Source organism: Corylus avellana, chromosome ca2 (genome assembly GCF_901000735.1).
Source record: "Corylus avellana chromosome ca2, CavTom2PMs-1.0".
NCBI lineage: Eukaryota > Viridiplantae > Streptophyta > Magnoliopsida > Fagales > Betulaceae > Corylus > Corylus avellana.
In genome coordinates, this window is record NC_081542.1 from 40256286 (window position 1) to 40265152 (window position 8867).

At 36.3% G+C, this 8867-nt stretch overlaps 1 pseudogene; it reads right to left on the reverse strand.

The window, feature by feature from the left end:
• Positions 1-1717: 1717 nt before the first annotated feature.
• The window catches only part of LOC132169779 (glutamate receptor 2.7-like), a 75414-nt pseudogene continuing 68264 nt past the window's right edge, over positions 1718-8867 (reverse strand).

The following is an 8867-nucleotide window of genomic DNA, read 5'->3' on the forward strand; positions in this document are numbered from 1 at the left end:
GGAAAGAAGCAACAAAACCTTCTGTTCCCGCCACAACTGGGTACGAGAGCTCTTCCTGATTATCTTCTTCCTCCCCTGCTCCCTTTACTCTCTCTCTCTTTATGGTGGACACATTTATAGCTTGTGTGAACTTTGTGTACAGAGGGAAGCGACCTGCTACTGCTGCTAATGGATCCTGCAACGTGCCTTCTAAAAAGGGCCGTGGAGCTGGTGGTTTGCAAAACGAACTGGTTAATAGAGCAGTGGAAGATTTGTCTCATGATGGGAGAAGTGGGACTAGAGGCAGAGGGAGAGGGTGGGGTGGATGTGGAAGAGGAAGAGGCTACCAGTAGCCTAGGTGTGTGCCCAGAGTAAGAAGGCAGTCGGATTTCACAAAAATTGGTATGCACCAGAAGTATACAACTAGAAGCCATTGATTTATTGAAGTTCTCTGCTGGAGCTAGTTTTGATTCATAGAGGAAGAAACTGATGAGTTTCTAGATATTATTTGTTGTCTAACACTGGAATCATGTTCCTCTGGAGCTTGTCCGGTGGATTTTTAGTGCTTTGAGTTCTTAATCATTTCGAATTTAACTGATGAAAGCAGCAGCCGGGATTGATTGAGGAATCTTAATTTGCATGCCTCTTACTTTGTGTATGCATGCGTGTGTATCTTACTGACACTTGACAGTTAAACTTGCACCCAGAGGAATCATTTTATAAATTCTGACGATTTGTAGAATATAATATGTTTGGTTGAATGAGAACTTGAGAAAGCTGAGTGATTGTCATTAACTGTGAAAGGGATTTGCAAACTAGCTTCATATCTTTGTTACTGTGATGCATGTGCCTATGAAGAAATATTATACTGGTACATGGCCTACACAGGAAATTTTATTCTCAACCTTCATGTGTGTGATCCTCCTTAACATTCAGGAATCCATAACATTTTAGTCTATGCTGGCAGGCAAAGAATGAAAGGTGCTATAGGTAGCCAGAAAGTAGGGTTGTAGTTGAGTCGAGTCAAGCCAAATATTGAATGTTTAAAACTCTGATTATTTAATGTTATTTCGAACATGAGCTGAACTCGAACTTGTCACTGAGTTAGATAAGTTGTTCAAACTTAGCTCATTTATTATTGGAAGGATCTTGAACTTGTTCACGAGCTCTTTAGTTAATTTATTCATTCTTTATATAAAGTAAATATTATGATTTTTTTTTTTTTTTTGTAAATTCATTTTGATTATTAGTTAATATTTTATCATTTGAATTAATTAATAAATTAACTTAAACTTTAAATAATCTAACCTTGAATTTATATACCTATATATATGTTTTATAGTAGGTATATAAATTCATTATGTGTGCACACATTTATACATACAAAAACAGTCATGTACAAACAATGACAAATGTTTATATCTAGACTGACATTAACCATGCAAAATATATATATTACATTAGAAAGAGAATTCCTAGATACCGAAGAAGTTCTAACTACAAAATTAAAATAATATAATAAAAATAAATATATACGAGTTTATATGAGCTACGAGTTGATTTTATATGAATATAACTCGTTTAATAATTGAGCCTAATTTTATGTTCACAATAGGCTCATTTGTTAAACGAATCGAATTCAAGTCAAGTTTATACGAACAAGTATTAAGCGGATCGTCAAATGAACTTATTCGTTTACATCATGATGAACTCCCACCTCGATGAACATTCATTTCATCTATTGTGTCTCATTCGTACCTGATGTATTTGCCCGAGTTTGAGCGCTTCTTCGGTTCTTGACATAAAAGTATTTTACAAGTTTAGCTGTTTTCTTCAATAAGCTGTTATCTGTGTCTGCCAAAGCTGGAGTTCTTCGTGGATTCTTGATGCTCAAGTATCTTACGAGTCTAACCATCTTCCAAACGCTCTCATCGCCCGGAGTAACGTTTCGGCCTTCACAGGCAACTTGATGTTGCCGCCGATGACATATTACCGACAGTACAAGACAAATGGCAGAGGTGGCAACAGATAGTAGATAGAGAACCTCAAAGCTCCGGAAGCTCAGTCTTTGAGGTTCGCTGAAAGTTATGTTGGGTGAGCACTCATGCGAGGGAGTCAACCATTTCTCTTGCAGTGACTTCAAATCCCCCTTCTCGGATAGATTTAGAATGGCTACAGAAAAGTCCCTCGCAAATGGCGAGCCTTTCTGGAAGGCCTGAATGGGGGAGCAAAAGAAGATTTCAAAAGAGTGAAAAATCAGACAGTAATGGATGGATGGAAAAGGAAAAGGCAAAAACAAAAACAACTCACAAAGCCCAATCCTCCAAATCTGGCGGCACGTATGGTGCCAGTGAATCCCTTGCAATACTTATCGAGGAAGACTTTCTCATACGGGAGTTCAAGAAAGGCAGCAGATATGTTGTTGCTTTTGAATTCCTTTGGGTAGCTGTCTTCACTGCTGACATTCACGATATTCTCCGGCTTGAAGTTAAGCACATTCAGCAAGTATTTATGTACGAACGAATCGCCATCACAGCCAACTTTCAAGTTGTTGTTCTTCAACCACTCAATATCTGTAACGTTTGGTTGCAGTTGTTGCACTGTGAGCAATGAAGACAGACTAGCAGTGTAGCTCGAGGTTAGGATCAACACCAGAAAGAGCCACACTGCAACAACCATACGTGTTAAGTTGTTGTGTACTTTCTCCTCTGCAAAATGAACTCATCTGGTATTATGAGTGCTTTTAAATCATAAGTAAACCAATGTTTATGTAATAACAGAAACAGAAAACAGAAAAAATGAAATGTTCTTAAGGTTCATTATTGAGTCAAACTCTGACGAATTGGTATGCATTGAGGCTCCGTTTGTTTCGTCGTAAAATTATTTATGAAAAATGTTTTCCGTATTTTCGGGTGTTTGGTGCGACGTAAAATAATAGTTAACGGAAAATATTTTCCCTTTGACCGTAAATTCTTCTTTAACTTTCAAAAAATGGTTTACAGTTTTTTTAATTATTTTTCAAACCGTAAACCATTTTTCGACTTTGAGCATCTCATTTTCAAATTGACAAACATTGACAAGACCCGCCCAGGACCCAGTCGAGACTTTTAAACACTAAATTATGAAATGTCAATGTCGGGTCTAGGGTGGGTCCTGCTAGGGCCCCGGGCTGATACTGAAGGGGTCCTGATATGGTCTACAAGGGGTCCAGGTGGGTCCAAGGTGAGTCGCAGTGGGGTTCTTGCGGGACTCGGTTCGGATACCTTAAGACTTGGTAGGGACATTTTCATAATTTATAGTTTAATATGATTATATATATATATATATATATATATATATATATATATAATTTGTGATTTTCCGTACACGCCAAACGTACACCGTAAAATGTTTTTCAAGAAATCATTTTTTAATAAAATATTTTTCGATGGAAAGTATTTTACGTTGTTAGAAATGGAGTCTGAGTTATAACAAATCAAACGAGAATGTCCTCAAAGTTTGTATTCTAGCAAGATAGAGATACTTGAATTTGAAAACTAGAAGGTTTTGAGAGAGAAAAGATGAGAGAATTTTCTGTATATTGATACTTACTATGAGCAAAGAATAGAGAAGAGAAGGTAAACCAAAGTGCAGTGCTAATCTGATTCTTCCATGTGCCACCAAATTCGGGATTGGATTTGCGCTCAAGGAGCCAAACAATGATCATTGTGTACAGCAAGAGGGCACCAGTCACCGCCCACATGCTCCAGCTGAAAGGCTTTGTAAACGTCAATGGTGACCCTTCTGGTTTTGCTGGAACTATTATCGCCAAACCAGACTCAGCATACGGAAGTGTAAAATCCGCATATTGCAACCGATTGGCAAGTATAGTCACGTCGCCGATCACAGCATCATAAGTCTTTTTATTGTGATATTTTCACCCACATCACAACCATATATATAAATCCTAGTTAGAACAAATAATTGTAACCATATAAAAGAGAAAAAAAATAAAGGAATAAAGATTCAAGTTCATAGATTTTTTCTTTTCTTCTCTGAAAAAAGCAGGTAAAGGAGACCAACTATGATTATTCTATTTGGGCGTGTTCAGCTGGTACTTAAAACACAATACAAATGGGTGGGATATAATTATACAGGCCAAAAAAATGTTTATACAAAATTGAGAAACGTATCTTGTTTTGAGACCATAATAGCAATTTGAAAACGTGAAAATATCTACATATTTAAACCGCAGGCAAGGAAGCGTGTCTTTAAAAAGGTAGGATTGTAAAGGTCGAACAACTAATTTCAAAGTCGAATTGTGATTTTACCAAACCTCATTTTAAAGGAGTACTTCTAGAAAAAAGTTATTACCTTGTTATAGATGTGATAAACGAGGTCGTCGTAGGTGCCATTGTACGCCACAAATTCAAAAGGCAAATCATACCCTAAGAGCTCTTTCACCTTCAAGAAAATTTGAATGCAGAAACCATCATATTTGTTCTGATTCGGTGTCTCTCCATACTCGACCTTCACAAACTTCTCGAACGTTGTTCTCCCCGGAACTCCAATCTTCAATGGCTTTGCATTTGTCGGCATTTCCCAACCTTTCGGAGTCCGGTTGAAGTGCCCAGGCCAAATTACTTGACGGCCGGCCAAAGTTTTCAGGGTATTACCAACATTTTCACTTTCATTTTTCTCTTCACTTTTTCTGAAACCAAGCTCTGGTGTCCAAAGGCCTATTTCCTCGTATCCCTTTCCATTGTTCCCAACAACGTTAATAATCGTCAATGTATTATTATTAGTGTCTATGAGCTGGCCTTCTTCGAAACGTATTTTTCCACTTAAACCAGAGAAATTGCTTGACAACATATTCTCTAACAACATCTTTGGAGTACTAGTAATGTCACTTGCCATTTTCTTTATCGCTTGTATAACAATTCCAATGCTGTCGTATGCTCGCAGGACATAAATTCCAGGGTCGGAGTTATCTTCCTCCGGATATTCACTTCTGAAAACTTTATGAAACTGTGAATGAAAATGGTGATTCTCAGAATAGTAGTTAGTCTTGATTCCTAATGCACCTTCCATGGGGGATATAACAGAGTCGTTAACAGAGTGCAGCAAATCTGCAATGTTGTCTGCAATAATCCAAGCTGAGTCATTTCCTACGAGTCCCATCTGCTTGGCTTCTCTGAACAAATGAGTCGCCATCTTTAATGATGACTGAAGAACTATGAAAACCCGACACTTTGTTTTGTTCAGGAGCGTATCCAACTCTTCATGGACAACATGTTCCGGGTCGGACACCAAAGAATGTGGTGGGAGAACCAATCGGTACTCAATTTCCGAACCAACATTTCTGAGAGTCTCAGATAAAACTGCTAACTTGCCGGAATCGCCACCATATGGTTCATCTTCATAAATGGCTATGACCCTTGCCAATTGTAGGCCTGAACAATATCTGCAATACACTTTATTTGCTCAGAACCATTTTTAGCCATTTGTATCAAATAAGGCCAACGAAGTGACGTTTTGGGTGGGTTGATGGCTGGTGCTGCAAACAAAATGACTGGAACATGAGCTTGCCCCTCCAACATCAGCTACTACAGCGGCTTCCTGCCATGTGTGCATGCCAATAATCACTTTCACCTTTTTCTCTCTAATGAATTCTTCAGCTGTTATACCAAAATTTAGAGATTCCATTAATGTACATTGTTAGCACATTTTAGTATTGAATGCTGAAACAAATTGGTAAATGAAAATGTAAGGGAGTTTATAATTAATTAAAGGATAGTTAGTTCTTAGACTGTAACTCTTAGCCGTCTCTGTTTTATAAACAATCACCATGAATGACAATGAATTTTTTTGATACGGTTCACTACCTCCCTTTAATCCGGTCAAGAGTTCTTGCAAAACAAAGACACATGGATGACTTGTTGTAAATACTAGTGGGAGACACTCTGACGCCTAAGTGAATAGGGTTATCTCTGAGTAGGGGGCTGAAGTAAGAGTAAGAGGATGTAATGTGTGTACCTTTGACTTAGGGCTTGTGGTCTTTTGTAGAATTACTATAAGTAAGTGATGTAGATCAAAGTGCTTGGGAATTCATGAGGAGGATTGGAGCATATGTAAGTGTGAAGGGGGCCCAAGAAACTGTTTCTGCTAGAGGAATCAAGTCGAGAGCACAAACTCACGAGCGATCAAAACAATTGTAGGAACCTTCGTTCGATAGCCCGTCCAAACGGTCAAGCGAACAGGACACTCTCGGGAGTTCTCCATAGTAATTCTCGAGGCATCCATTCGATGCCCCGTTTGAACAGCCTAGCGAATTAACGGCCAACATCGAAAATTCTCCATAGTAATTCCCAAGACGTCTGTTCGAACGCCTATGTTATGTTTTCAGTTTACGTACTTCAATTTCAGTTTTATTTTGTGACCATCTGAATAGAGGTACGTTCCATTTGAACAACCAACGTAAAGTTGTTAACCGACTAATTTCTATTACTACTAGGGTTATGAGTTTTGGGGTCAATAAATACATGCTTATAGCCTCAAGAACGTAGTTTTTTATATTTATTCAGTTTTTTTCAATAAAAAAGCTCAGAGTTGAGTTTCTTCTATATTTTTTCTTCAAACCCTAAATAGACTCAAGCATTTTAAGAAGATTTTTTAGATCCTTGATAGAATCAAGGTTTGTAAGCAATATTGTTCCTTCTCTTGCTGTTTGTCTATGCACCCATGACATCACGCTACATCAGTAAGACAAGTAGGGCATGTATGTAAAACTCCAGGAGCTGGAGTGCCAATGAGAAAGGTGAATGATTCTTGGGGATGCCTTTCATTCCTAGTGTCATTTTGATGGGTTCTTTCGTATATGGCGTGAAGGTCTATATTAGGTGAATTTGAGGGAAAATTATTTCTAACCTGGAGAGGATGGTGTAGACTATTTTGCTAAGACTTTATGGACAAGTTTAAGCGAAGGAAGAAAGCTTCTAGAGGGTTGGCCTTTGATTTTGAAAGCACCCAAGAGTTCCCTTGAGTCTTGCTCAAGAGTCACTTATGTTGGATCAGACCTTTGACAATCTCATTTAAAAACCAATTGGTATCCATTAAGGGAAGCCAAATCCTTTTATGGCATTCGAAATCACACCCTGTAAGGCATGTTCTAAGAGTCGTCCAAGTGTGTAGAGTGGCATTTATTGAACCTCAACAATCTCTCCCTCAACATGACGCTCTCACGACTCGAACCCATGACCCTAACTCTGATATTATTTGTTGGATTAGGCCTTTGACTATCTCATCTAAAAACTAATTGGTGTCCAATGAGGGAAGCCAAATCCTTTTATGGCATTCGAAATCACACCCCGCAAGGCATGTTCTAAGAGCCATCCAAGTGAGCAGATCGAGCGGCACTATTGAACCTCAACAACTTAAAATAAAAATTGTGGCAAGATTTTTACTCGACTGTTGTTCAATGATTGCCCAAGCAAGATGCTGTGGCAATCAAATAGAAAGTTTGCTTCATGTTTGCTGCACCCTCGGTGGAGCGAGATTGCTACTAATCATTTGATAGAAAGTTCGCTCAAACGAGTTTGTCATTAGTTTAATAGAGGCTATTTTGTAATAAAGGCTACTCATTATTGTCAATAAGAATACTCCGAAGGAGTTTTTTTCTTCACTTTTCCTATAGTTCCTATATTTTTTCAAGTTTTGTAGAAGAGTTGTGAAGTTTAGTATGTGTGGTATCAACTTTTCACTCTGCCATGTTACATTAAAAACATATATAGCATATTCTCCAACGCAAGCAATAACTGGGAATATTTTTATTCTGTAAATCTTTTCTATTAATATTAAAATGAGGAACAATAGAATCTGGCAAAATGATGATAATCGATCGAAACTCATATATAATAGCAACCAACTAATTAAAGTCAACGGTGTCCGATAAAAATAACATATAAATATAAAAGATACAAAAATAATGGTAGAATCAAGATGCAAAATATTAAGGATAATGAAAAAGAAAAGGGTAAAGTCCACATACCCCCCTCAAACTACCGCCTAATTGATAATGTCTTCCCCAAACTTTTAATTGTGACAATGTCCCCTCCAAACTACCAAAATATTGTCAATGTCCCCCCCAAGATTAGCAATAAGACAAAAATACCCCTATAGATTTCTCAATAAGACAAAAATACCCCTATAAATTCAAAAAAAAAAATTGATTTTTTAAAAAAACGAAAAATTTTATTTTAAAAATAATATTTTTTAAAAAAATAAACAATTTTTTTAAACAAAAATTTTTAAATTTTTTGTAAAACGGAAATTTTTATTTAAAAAAAAAAACTATTTTTTATTTAGTTTTAAAAAACAAAAAAAATCATTTTATTAAATGCAAATTTTTATTAAAATAAAATTATAAAACAAAAATTAAAATTAAAAAAATTAAAAAAAAAAAACTAAAATTTTCAATTTTTATAAATAAAAAAAAAATCGAAATTTTTTATTTTTTTTCTTATAAAATTGATTTAAAAAAAATATTGGCCAACGTTTAGATTTTTTTTTTTTTTTTTTTGTTAGTTTTAGGTTTTTTCTAGAAGTTTTAGTTTTAGTTTTTTTTTTTTTAATTTTTACTGAGGGTAATTTCGTCATTGAGGGGAACATTGATAATTTTTGGTAATTTGGGAGGGACATTGTCATAATTAAAAGTTTGGGGGGGACATTGTCAATTGAGTGGTAGTTTGGGGGGGTTATGTGGACTTTCCCCAAAAGAAAATAAAAAAGAGGAAAAATAAACATTGTATGTCATTTGTTTTTCTAAGCCCTTGTAACATGTGGCCTTCTCTCATTTTATTTTTCTTAAAGCCTTTAACATTCTTTTGACCCGGATTTTTTTTTTTTTTTTT